We start from the raw sequence: 13,429 nt of genomic DNA on the forward strand, positions 1-13,429 counted from the left end.
AATTCATTTAAAGGCATTGTTCTTATGGAATCATCACAGTTTGTATCAGTCCATAGGACAAAAAGATGACTCTTATTTAAAACTCAAATAAACTAATTTTCCTGCTGTAACATTTCTCATCATCAGTTTCGTCTGGTAAGTACTCTACACAGTCTCCTGAGTGACATGGTGACAGGTTCTGGTAATATGCTCTATTCTCTGGATGTGTGAAGGGCATTAATGACAGTAGGTCTTTGACCCTCTTCTGCAAGTAATCACTTAGGTCTTTTGTGAATAGATGACAAGACATGATTCACCGGATGTTTGGCCTTCCTTGCTAGATTTGATATCTGAAACACCTCTTGCAAGCTGAAGAAAATTTATAGTATTCATTCACATCTATATATTGCATTTTATCTGTAGCCAAGGATCTGACTTACAAAAAGTTTTGTTTTCTGTCAACATAACTTCAATGAAGAAGTCCACTGAAATGAAGTAACTTGTTCTGCTAAAGCTCAACTCTGTTTGTCTGTGGTTTTCTAGGAACTAATAAGATTAGTGCAACCCCTAGGTGTATGAATTTTTGCAGTTGTTTTCTGTTTTGTTTTTTCGATAGCTACTTGAATTGAGGTGGCCTCCATATGGACGCAACCAGGTTCGAGGAACTTACTAGCCTCTAACTTGCTGCAACAGTCTCACAATGCAGTCTTTTACAGCCAGTATTTGTGATATTACTGATATTTGATTTATGGTCATAATGCCATTGTCAAAGGCATAATTCTCTGTCTAACATTTCATCTTCCGCTGCTGGAGACGTCATGAGAGGCTTTAACTAGTCAGAAACTGTTACAAACTCTGCTGAGCTTCTTTGAGTCTTAACAGCTTTATGACTCTTTAAAGCCTTGGCAAAATTGGACACTGTCCAATGTCTCTGACAGTGACTGCTATGAGGAGACACTGCAGTCGAGCGACAACACGCAACTGCTGTGCAGGCACCTTCATTGCAATCTGTCACGTGTGTCTATGTAGGTGATAACCATCTGGCACTTGCTTTCGTTCAACCTGGCTCTGCATGCAGTTCTCTTTGTCATTGAACTGTTTGGCACCCTGAACATTGTACTTGTTTGTTCAATCTTGTATTTATGATGAGAAAATATACTTGTTCTAGAAGTGATAGTGCATTTTTATGTTGTGAGTTACAACATAATTGGTGACAATCGTGGGCATTTTTCGTGTTCATTTTGTAACAATAGACCCTGTGCCCCAGGCTATTTTGACAGGGGTGTCAATGTAAGTCATGCTCCAACAATTTCTGCCATAGCAGTTAGAGGGACAGAAATGGCTGAAAGCCTTGCAGTTAGAGGGGTAGAAATGTGAGGAGGCCTTCTCGTCTGTGATGCCTTCCCATCATCCGGCCGCAAATCTGCTGCTGGAACCCCATACAACAAGTCGGCGGAGGAGTTAGGATAGGCCATAAATGCCTCTGACAGCATTTTGCCAGATTCCATGTAATGGATCCAGTCATGATCAAATCCCTTTCCCTGTCAGGGATCTTGCCTAGTACATACCAGCACTTCTGCAAACTGACCTGTGTTATTTAATCAGCACATCAAGCCTTTGATGAAATGGGTGCTTTGTTATTTATGTACCTATTTTCACCGCCACTGCCGTGTCATTGCATCCTGTGTGGGGTTTTGTCACAATTGTAAACAACCTGAGCAATGATAATACGCATTTGCAGCTGAACTGGAGGGACTCAACCGGAAATGCCATTTCATGACTCCTGTACATAATCAATCATATCATTAAGTGATGATCAGGACACAATTATTTGGGGAGGTGGAGGGGGAGGTTCCTTTGGATAAGGAAGTGCATCAGAAAGCTCTACAGTTTGAAGACCCTACTTTGGAGAGCGTTTTAAAATTAGCCAAATCCTTAAAAGTTTCCTGGACCATCAGTTGGATTTTCGACTTCAGACGCAGAAGAGGAATCTGATCTAACCAAAGTAGTACATGCATTAACTGCAGAGAGCAAACACCACCGCCCTCCGGCTCGATCTCATAAACAAGGAAAACAGTCTCAGCCCCACAAGGAAAACGGTCTCAGCTCTCAGCAGGTACCATCATGAAATTCACTCCTGCAATACCATGTAACACACAAACATGGATGCCCTTTCCCATCTCCCAATTGGACCCAAATCAGAATTTGACCAAGATGAGATCCAGTACTTCCGTTTGGATGAAGAGGGTCAACATGTGGTGGATGCTTTCCATATCATGGTGATTCATGTGGTGGCAGTAGTAGTGGAAAGAAGTAGCTCCAGGTGTGGCGGTACATCCAATGTGCTGGCAGCAGCTGCGAAAAGCACCGTTTTATGACAGATGTGGTGGTAAATCCAACAGGACTGTGTCAGCTGCATTCTCAGTTGGGACTCTGACCCTTCTGCCATTATTTTCACCTTTTCCACTGGCTCATCCTGGTGGAAGCGTAATCCTTCTTACTACTGACCAGCAGTCTCTCTGGGTGATTCTGTCGGCATATTTGCACCCAACAGGGCTGCGTTTCCTACACTGAGGTCTCTCACATGGCTCCATGTGTACTGTTCAGGCATAGCATGGCAGGTATCTTCTTGGCAGCTGTTCTCAGTATGAACACCATGCGGCACCCCGCTGGATGTCCTCTTCCTGATCCAGCTCTTCCTACCGTTGAGAGGGGTTCATACTGACTTTGTGGGATACTTCTTGGATACTACCTGGCTGATTGTCATTGACGTGAGCTCAGAATTTCCAAACATGGCCAACTGTTGTGTTGGTTCACAAGTGTGGAAGCCACAGTTGCTGCACTTGGTAGAATCTTTAGTACTGAAGGTCATCTGCTAACACCAGTGTCCAACAAAGGACTGCAATTCTGTTCCCAGATTTTCTGAGAGTTCTGCCACTGCAATGGCATTCGTCATCTGCTGCCACTGCTTTACCACCCTCATCAAATGGAGAGGGTGGAAGGCTTCTGTGCAGTTTCAAGAGACATATGTGGATATGAGGCCAGCCAGGCACCGGCATGTTGGCCCGGGGGTTTAGACACCAGCAGGACAGGTGGATTCTGGCGGTCATCTGGCAGCAGTGGGGCCACCGCATGTTCATTCTGAATGTGAGGGACTGGACAGTGACCCGCTAATAAAATTAGCTACTCCTGTGGCAGGAGACCCAGCTGCCCCCTCTTCTGAACTCTGTGGCAGTTGCCCACCGACTTCTGATTCTACTCCACTCAGCTCCCTTCCCTCCTGCTCCAAACTCTCCACCCTGTGGCACACCCATGGCCCCACTATCAATGTCCTCTGTTCATAGATCATGCGAGATGGGCTGGATGTCGGCAGGCAACCAGGCTGCGGTACAAGTCCACGGTACCAGTACACTCATACTGGGACCCAATGTGGACAGGGTGTGGCTTCCACTACTAGCAATGGAGCTGCAGCGATGCGGATCACTCTACCAAGCAGGGACTTTCTAGACTTGTGCTTCTGTCTGTGCTGAATGACGCCTCTGATGTTAGCCTGATTTGATGCAGTGTTAGGACGTCCAGCCAGGTTTTTGTCACTGCACTGAGATGCGGCTTGTTGCTTCCCCATGGATGAAGAGGTGTGATAATCTACTGGATTATCCCTATGTGTCGGGCACCAGCCAATGTGTCTTGACAGTGGCCACAGGGAGAAGAAATGGCAGCCGAGTGACAGTGCACAATGTTGCGCTGGAGCATTAGCATCACCTGCCACATGCATCTATGCCTGGTGATCTCTCTTACTCACCTCTGGCTCTGCATGCAATTCGCTTTGTCACAACTTTTTGCAACTGTTCTTGCCATGTGGCACTTCGAACATTGTACTCATTTATTCAATCTTGTACTTGTGATCATAAAATATACTTTTTGTAGCAGTGACAGTATGTTCCTATGTTGTGAATTACAATAATTTGTGTCCTGGCCTCCGCACAAGTCACTAAACATATTGACCTCATCGTATTCTTCGGTAATGGTAGCATATGCTTGCAATGCAAGAAGCTATTTTATTTCCTTAGTTGCCAACAATATTTCACGTCACATAATCTGTTGCCCGGCTGCTGTACTCCTATTGTTGAAATGTATAGCTTTCCTCACATCCTGGTTATTTTTCAAATGTTACGAGTCCATTTTACTGAATCAGATGTTCACTCTCTTGTGCTTTTCATCTCTTGAAAATTTTGCTCTATCGGCATTGCTATTAGTAAAATTTCATTTTCTCTTACTTGATTGTTACATGCTAAAATGCAAAATCAGAAGAACTGGAACCTGCTGTTGGGATATATTCAGATGCAGTGTCTGAAAACATTGAACAAGCACAGCTAGCAGTTTCAGATGCTGTTATGTCTTGCAGATGATTTGCATTTGAAAGAGGGTTTAATTTATGTCTTGCAGATGATTTGCATTTGAAAGAGGGTTTAATTCCTTTTCAGCTGCATCACTTTTAGACATAGAGTCTAGTCATGTCGGCAGTGTTAGTTTCATCTGTGGAGTGTTCATGGAAACTATCACCAGAAGTATAAACATCTTTGTCTGTTTGTTTTCACGAGATGTCCTAAATCTTGTAAAACTGAACTGAACAAACTCACAGCTTTTGAGATAATATTAATCTAAGACACAATACACACAATTTTCCTAGCAAAAAATTGAAAATTTTGCACCTAAGGAATGTCTGCTGACCCGTGCAATACATTGTTTTCTCAGTAAATATGTTTTCACAATATTCATCATTATTATGATGTCAGTCAGGGATTAAACAATGAGAGATTGAAGTCAAAGAATGAATAATGGCATGTCAGTATCATACAACCAAGCACATTCTAGTGTTACATAAACCAAAGTTGACATCGACTGTTCTAACAGTGAAAAGCATGGATGATCGTTCACAAATGTATACACTGACTACTAATGCATGAAGTACTTCCGTGTTTGTGATATGAATTGGCTTTCTGGAAGCTATGTTCTGTCAGTCTTGTTAAATAGACTTTGCTTAGTCTTACGTATAAACTGACAGGCCAAAGAAACTGATACACCTGCCTAATATTGTTTAGGGCCCCTGTGAGTATGCAGAAGTACTGAAGCACGACGTGGCATGGACTCGATTAATGTCTGAAGTAGTGCTGACAGAGTGAACTGATACCATTTATCCTGGCAGGGCTGGAGATCTCTTCTGAACAGTACATGGCAAGGCATCCCAGATATGCTCAATAATGTTCATATCTGGGAAGTTTGGTGGCCAGCAGAAGTGTTTAAACTCAGAAGAGTGTTCCTGGAACCACTCTTAGCAATTCTGGACATGTGGGGTATTGCACTGTCCTGCTGGAATTGGCCAAGTCCATTGGAATGCACAATGGACATGAATGGATGCAGGTGATCAGACAGGATGCCTTTGTACGTGTCACCTGTCAGAGTCATATCTAGACGAATCATGGGTCCCATATCACTCCAACTGCACCCACTCCACACCATTACAGAGCCTCCACCAGCTTGAGTAGCTCCCTGCTGACATGCAGGGTCTATGGATTCATGAGGTTATATCCATACCCGTACATGTCCACCTGCCCAATACTATTTGAAACGAGACTCGTCTGACAGGGCAACATGTTTCCAGCCATCAACATTCCAATGTTGGTATTGATGGCCCAGGCAAGGTGTAAAGCTTTGTGTTGTGCAGTCATCAAATGTACATGAGTGGGCCTTCAGCTCCGAAAACCCATATCCATGGTGTTTCGTTGAATGGTTTTCACACTGACACTTGTTGATGAACCAGCATTGAAATTTGCAGCAATTTGTGGAAGGGTTGCACTTCTGTCACATTGAACGATTCTCTTCAGTCATTGTTGGTCCCGTTCTTGCAGGATCTTTTCCGGCTGCAGCAATGTCGAATATTTAATGTTTTACTAGATTACTGATGGTTGGTTGGTTGGTTAGTCGGTTGGTTGCGTGTTCCATTGATTAGTCGCATGGTATGGTAGTCCTTATGATGTGGAATGTGTAAAATATATATGTCAAGGAGATATGATTTCAATTTATTTTTGAAGCTATTACTGCTGTCTGTCAGACATTTTATTTCATCTGGTAATTTGTAAAAAATTTTTATAGCAGCATATTTTACCCCTTTCTGTGCCAAAGACAGGTTGAGTAAAGGTTAGTGTAAGTCTTTCTTTTTTCTGGTATTATAATCATGAATGTCACTCGTTTTTAAACTGGTCCATGTTGTTGAGAACAAATTTCATTAGTGAGTAAATGTACTGTGAGGCTATTGTAAGAATTCCCAATCTTTTAAAAAGATGCCTACAAGATATGCGACTGTGAACCCCACACATTATTCTAAGCACTTTCTTTTGAGCAGTGAATACTTTTTGTCTAAGTGTTGAGTTACCCCAAAATATTATTCCATATGACATCAGAGAGTGAAAGTGTGTTAGCTTACCAATTTCTGTATCCTCAAAATTGGCAGTTACTCGGATTGCAAAAGTTGCTGAACCTAGTCACTTTAGAAGATCCAAAATATGAATTTTCCAATTAAGATTCTCATCTATATGTACACCCAAAAACTTAGTATGCTCTACCCTGTCTATTGACTTCTGTTGATGTGTTATATTTATTGAAGGAACTGTACTTTTTGCAGCAGAAATTGGACATACTGTGTTTTTTCAAAGTTTAAAGCAAGCCCATTTGCAGAAAACTAATTAATGACTTTTCCAAATACCTTATTTGTATCATTTTCCGAACTGTGATTTACTAAGTATCCCATTACTGTTGAGATGGCTAACCACTCTTGAGAACATTACTTTCTGAAGATTTTTGAAAATACTGTAAGCAAGGATACTGGCCGGTAATTATTGACATCTGTGGTGTCCCTCTTTTTGTAGAGAGCCCTTACAATGGCATATTTTAAACTGTCTGGGAAAATACCTTGAGTTAGTGATGCATTACATATGTGACTCAGAATATCAGCTGTAATTGCTCCACATTGTTTTAATATCTTATTAGAGATGTTATCTACTCCAACAGAACATTTATTTTTCTGATTTTATAATTTTACTTATTTCACAAGAGGTTGTTAGGTGAAACTGCCTAAAATTTTTCAAAACTGACTCTTCTATGTACTGCCTGGCTTTTTCTTTTGAACTCTTCTCACCAATTTTTTCTCCTACACTTAAGAAATGGTTGTTAAATACATTAAATACATTAGCTACTTGTGTACTGTTGGTTAGGATGGTCTCATTCTCTTCAATAGTAATACTACTTATGCCAGTAGTTACTTTTCCTGTCTCCCTTCTAACAACATTCCATATTGATTTGATTTTATTGCTGGAGTTGTTAATTTCTTCTCTAACATACATATTTCTTGATTTCCTTACAACTTTTTCAGTGTGTTACAATAATGTTTATAGTGTAAAACTACTACTGGATCTTTACTAGTTCTTGTTGTCTCATACAGTTTTCTCTTTCTTTCTGTAGACACTTTAATACCTGTAGTAATCCAAGGTTTCTTTGAAAAGTGTGTGGTGTTATGTTTAGTAATTTTCATTGGGAAACAATATTCAGAAAGGGATATAAATTTATCAAGAAATATGCTGCATTTATCATTAGCATTTGGCTCATTATATACATCTCCCCAGTTAACATTTCTTAAACTTTCTCTGAAATGATTAGAAGAAGGGATCGGTTGGTAGGACATGTTCTGCATCAAACCAGTCTCAAGACTGAAGACCACAACAACAACAACAAACTTTCTCTGAAATGCTCTATAGGTACCGGGTTGAGCAACCTCACACTTTTACTTAATGGTTTCTGAACCGTACACCCTGTTAGGTTTTGTAAGTTAATCAGTTGTGCATCATGGTCTGACAATCCATTTACTAATGTGAAAGCATGTGTTTGTTTTACATCCTCTTTCTGTACAGAAACATTATCTATTCACAGTATACATGTGAAATGGTCTTACGTGGGAATCCCCACTTCATCGCTACTTTAGAGATGCTGTGTCCCATCGCTCATTCACTGACTACAACACCACATTCAAACTCACTTAAATCTTGATAACGTGCCCTTGTAGCAGCAGTAACTGATCTAACAACTGCACCAGAGAGTTGTTGTCTTATATAGGCATTGCCAACTGCAGTGCCATATTCTGTTTGTTTACATATACATGTATTTGCAGTAAAGGAAACAAAAGAAAAGTTTGGAGTAGGTATTAAAATCCATGGAGAAGAAATAAAAACTTTGATGTTCGCTGATGACATTGTAATTCTGTCAGAGACAGCAAAGGACTTGGAAGAGCAGTTGAACGGAATGGACAGTGTCTTGAAAGGAGGGTATAAGATGAACATCAGCAAAAGCAAAATGAGGATAATGGAATGTAGTCGAATTAAGTCGGGTGTAGCTGAGGGAATTAGATTAGGAAATGAGACACTTAATGTAGTAAAGGAGTTTTGCTATTTGGGGAGCAAAATAACTGATGATGGTCAAAGTAGAGAGGATATAAAATGTAGGCTGGCAATGGCAAGAAAAGCGTTTCTGAAGAAGAGAAATTTGTTAACATTGAGTATTGATTTAAGTGTCAGGAAGGCGTTTCTGAAAGTATTTGTATGGAGTGTAGCCATGTATGGAAGTGAAACATGGACGATAAATAGTTTGGACAAGAGGAGAATAGAAGCTTCCGAAATGTGGTGCTACAGAAGAATGCTGAAGATTAGATGGGTAGATCACATAACTAATGAGGAGGTATTGAACAGAATTGGGGAGGAGAGGAGTTTGTGGCACAACTTGACTAGAAGAAGGGATCAGTTGGTAGGACATGTTCTGAGGCATCAAGGGATCACCAATTTAGTACTGGAGGGCAGCGTGGAGGGTAAAAATCGTAGAGGGAGACCAAGAGATGAATACACTAAGCAGATTTAGAAGGATGTAGGCGGCAGTAGGTACTGGGAGATGAAGAAGCTTGCACAGGATAGAGTAGCATGGAGAGCTGCATCAAACCAGTCTCAGGACTGAAGACCACAACAACAACAAACCTGTATTTGAATATGCATGCTTATACCAGTTTCTTTGGCACTTCAGTATAAAACTTGGTAACTTTCTTAGCTGATTTTCTAATCTATCTCCAATTGCTGAAAAACTGACATTGGTTGTTCACCAATTAAGCCACAAATATATGAACCAGATATTGGTATAATTACCAAATGTTCACCCATTCCCAATAGAAACTGAGTGATGGGGTGCAGTGGTTAGCATACTTGCACTGAAGAGGATGGTAGTTCAAATCCACATCTGATCTTCATGATTTAAGTGTTCTGCAATATCCCTGAAATGGCTCCAGGCAAAAGTTGGGATGGTTCCTTTGAAAGGGGTATGGCCAATTTCCTTCCCCGCCATTTCATAATCATAGCTCTAATGACCTTGCCTTCAAGGCATTCTTTTCCCAATTGAAAATTTGATAAATAGTCTTAAGTGTTTCATGAATCTTCATGTAATAGTGGATGTGTTGTCCATTATCTGCCAGTTAAGTCTGTCTAATGTTTCTGTAAGACTTTCACATAAATCAGACAAGTTAGTCACCATTCACAGTTCACTGTCCATAAATGTGCTTGAAATAATCTTTGTTCTTGATGACACTGCTGATTAAAAACATGAAGAATAGTGTTACAAGATCTGTGATTATCAGAATTGTATTTATCTTTCCTCTGTTACTTATTAATGTTTAAGTATTTTTTGTTCCAGTGTGTGCTACTGTCTTGCTTCTACTTCTGCACTGTTTACTGCCTGTTTTACTAATCATTAAGCTTTAGTAGAATTATCAGTGACACTTGACTCTTGAGTTCATTCTCACGTCCTTTTCCATTGCCCCCCCCCCCCCTTCTCCACCACACACACACACACACACACACACACACACACACACACACACACACACACACACACACAAACAACAACAACAACAACAACAACAACAACAAAAGTCTTGCTCCTCCTACAAGTGGTATTGAATGACAGGACTTAGGGCCATGATTGATACTACCTTCTCAGAATATAAAATGCTAAGAAAAATTGAGTAGGTCTTGGCATAACTTCAAAGACATGCTATAACATGCTATAACTTTCACGGCAACGGGAGTGCTCATTTGGGTTTTGGCGTGGTTGTGTGAGTGAATGTGTATATTTTTGCTACAAAGAGAGCAAGAATTTGAAAGCTAGTGTGAATTCTGCGTGTCTCTGTGCTCCATGCAATGGTTCACTATAAGTGAGTGGCTTTCTTTCACTTTATGTATCTTCGTAGTGTGAGATATCAAAACTACAAGAGAGACTGAAGAAATGAGAAATTCAGTTTATGCTAATTGGTATGATACCGTGCTTTGATTTGTTTACTGTTGCTATAATTGCTTTGTCATTGAGCATTGTCATAGCTTTTTTAAATCACATTCCTTTAAATTTTCTTATATGTCTTAACATATTCTGTGAAGCATTTAGCATAGGTTGATTGAGATGTTTTAGATTCTGAATAAATATTCTGATACCAGATGATATCCACTGGCTGTTGATCTTTGTCATGGCAATGATTTTTGTGAGTTTATTTTTGGAAAACACATCACAAATAGGGACATAATGTACTAGAAAATGAATTGAATGATTCATCAGTTTTTAATTTTGAAAATACAAATTCTGCTCCCTCCCATCTTCTTTGCTGACATTTGAATAAAAATATTAACTAGTGTTCAGATAAACGAATTCAATATCAGCAAAATTTTTAATGCACCTTCTCTAACACTTTTCCCTTGAGGCACTGAATATTCTGACACATTATCCCAAATGTTTTGCAAGAATTTTTACTTTTGAACATAAAGTGTGTTTTTGTTTTTTCAATGACACTGAGGGAATTTTGAGAACAAGAACATTGTGGTCTATAGCCCTAAATCAGTATTTGTTATTTATACTTCTGTAGGTCCTACATTTGAAAATATGTTATCCATAAGACTGTTTGAGCTATTTGTTATTTTTGTTACATGCGGGAAAATAAGTTAAGAAAGAACTGATCCTTCAGCCTATTTTAATTCAAAAGATACTGATGTCCTGAAACACAATTACAATGGCTCTTTCAGTAAATGGTGTGTTAAGTGGTGTTTATAATTGATCCATGAATATTTTTGTATCACAAGTGTGTAGTCTGTATACTGCTATGACAATGATATTATCCTTGCACTTCATACAACTGCAGAGCGTCAGCATCACACATTCTTTTATACCTGGTGGCTGATTTTACAAAAATACTTACACCCTTTTTTTGGCATTCTTTCAAGAATACTGACTTCCTAGCTTAAACGGATTGATGTTAAGCAACTATACTTGAGTTCCAGGTTAATTACTTTGTAGTATTTAAAGATATCAATCTTAGTTCTAATTTGAAGAAGGGAACAAGCAAATTTCTTCCTTGCTAGAAGGGATCATTCAAGGTGCTAAGCATACCATATACATAAGTGACATTCTCAGTAGACCTGGAGACTGGTCAAGATAACAGAGTATACCTTATTGAAATGTTAAAGAGATTCATATCCACAGGAGAATCTGCAATCTTCACAGGTTCAGCAGATTGACGGTTGTCAGGTATCTGAGGTAACAGTTTTGGTATTGCATATTTGTTTCTGTGGAACAGTTTTTTTTACTTCTTCCATCCTGTTGTCCTTAACTTAAATATTTATCTTCCACTGTGCTATCCTAGTTTTAGCAGTAGAGTGAAATATCCTATTACAAAGAGACTTACAATAGTTATCTCTTAGGTGAAAGAAGTGGCTAGGATAATAAGCCAGTAGCAGCTTGTGGTGAAAGTGACACTTAATGGTAACTATTTGATGAATTTGGAATGTGTCACTATTACCTACCTTCATGCCAATCATAGTGGTAAGTTAGGATCAATTTTCAGAGCCCTTACAGGTGAAGCCAAGACAAGTCTGTTCTATAGGTTATGCTGAGCATTCTTCATGGTGAAGAACCCATCAGGAAGGGGATCCTGGAGTGAGGGACAGGGCTCTATGATCTTTCTTTCTTTGATCCTTGCAAACCCATTCTTAATTTTTTTCTTATTTCTCCAAAAAGAGCACCTGTTCTACTATCCATCTTTTGTCACATTCATATGTTTCTATAGCTGAAGCCCTTCTTTCCAGCAAACCACATAGTGATATTTACAATCTACTAGCCTAGGAAAGCAGGCCGGAGATAACAAATGCGCAATGATGAAGTAAATACACTGTTAACAGAGACAGATGATATTTCTGCTGTTAATTGTATGTTAGCAATGTCATGTGAACAACAGGAGGTGAGTGGGAAAAGAAACCATTCCCTATGCAAAGGATGATGCACTAACATGCAAGCAAAAACAGAAATAGGAGAGCCAATTGTTTTGCCACCATAGCTAAGACTACAGTTTTCTCTGGTGAAAGCATGCTAATGAAAATAATATGAATGATTTCACATGTATCTGATGAGAGAGCACTAATGAATGAGTGATTTGAGTAAATGAATTAAAAAGGTTGTGTCATTAATGTATTATGTTAAGGGGTATAAAAGTAAAGTTGGTTCCCAGTGTGGAACTGTACCTTTGCATGGTTTTTGTTGTGGGTGATAGGTGACTACTTTTATAATAAAGACAAACCTTATAATAGCAGTGAATAGATCCCAAGGGGACTGTCACTGATAACCAGTATTTATTGGAAGGTTAAGACTATCTGGCGAGGCATGCAGGGATGTTATTAGTAAGAAGTGATAGAAATAATGTAGGAGGAATGAATGAGAGAAAACTATTATTAGCTGATTTAATAGAATATATGTTATTTAATATCATTACAAGAAGCGTAGGTAAAGGGTACAAAAGAAGGAGTCAAGAAATATACATCTGAAATAACCTGGTAGAGTCAATATGCTATGGAGAAACTTCATCACTGAGAGGTTGTGCGTATTGTTAAAAATTTAATGTGGGGTGTACTTGATTTTATGTAGGTTTGGGAAAGCAGAAGGATAGGCAAAACCAGGGAAGGGACAGTCTAATCTTTAGTCAGGTGAATCCATAGATGGAATGACCTGAACTATTTTTTGTGTAAAGGGATTCATAAAGGAACACTTGCATCAAATGGATAAAAAGGTATGTACACAGCATATGGCCATGGAAGAATGTGTAACTACAGCTCTTACAGGGGCAGGAACCTGTACAGTGACTGTTAGTCACAAAGTTAAAGTGTTGTCTACAATAATTAAAGGCTAATAGACTTGTCTGAGCACTGATAATTTTTTGCATTTACATTTCCACAAGTGTTTGACTTACCAAAGATCTGAGATTTTAAATTGTGAAGAGTGGTGTGGATTAAAATGTCAGCATTTAACTCTGTATGGAAAAGATGAACCT

This window comes from Schistocerca nitens, chromosome 1 (genome assembly GCF_023898315.1).
Source record: "Schistocerca nitens isolate TAMUIC-IGC-003100 chromosome 1, iqSchNite1.1, whole genome shotgun sequence".
Lineage (NCBI taxonomy): Eukaryota > Metazoa > Arthropoda > Insecta > Orthoptera > Acrididae > Schistocerca > Schistocerca nitens.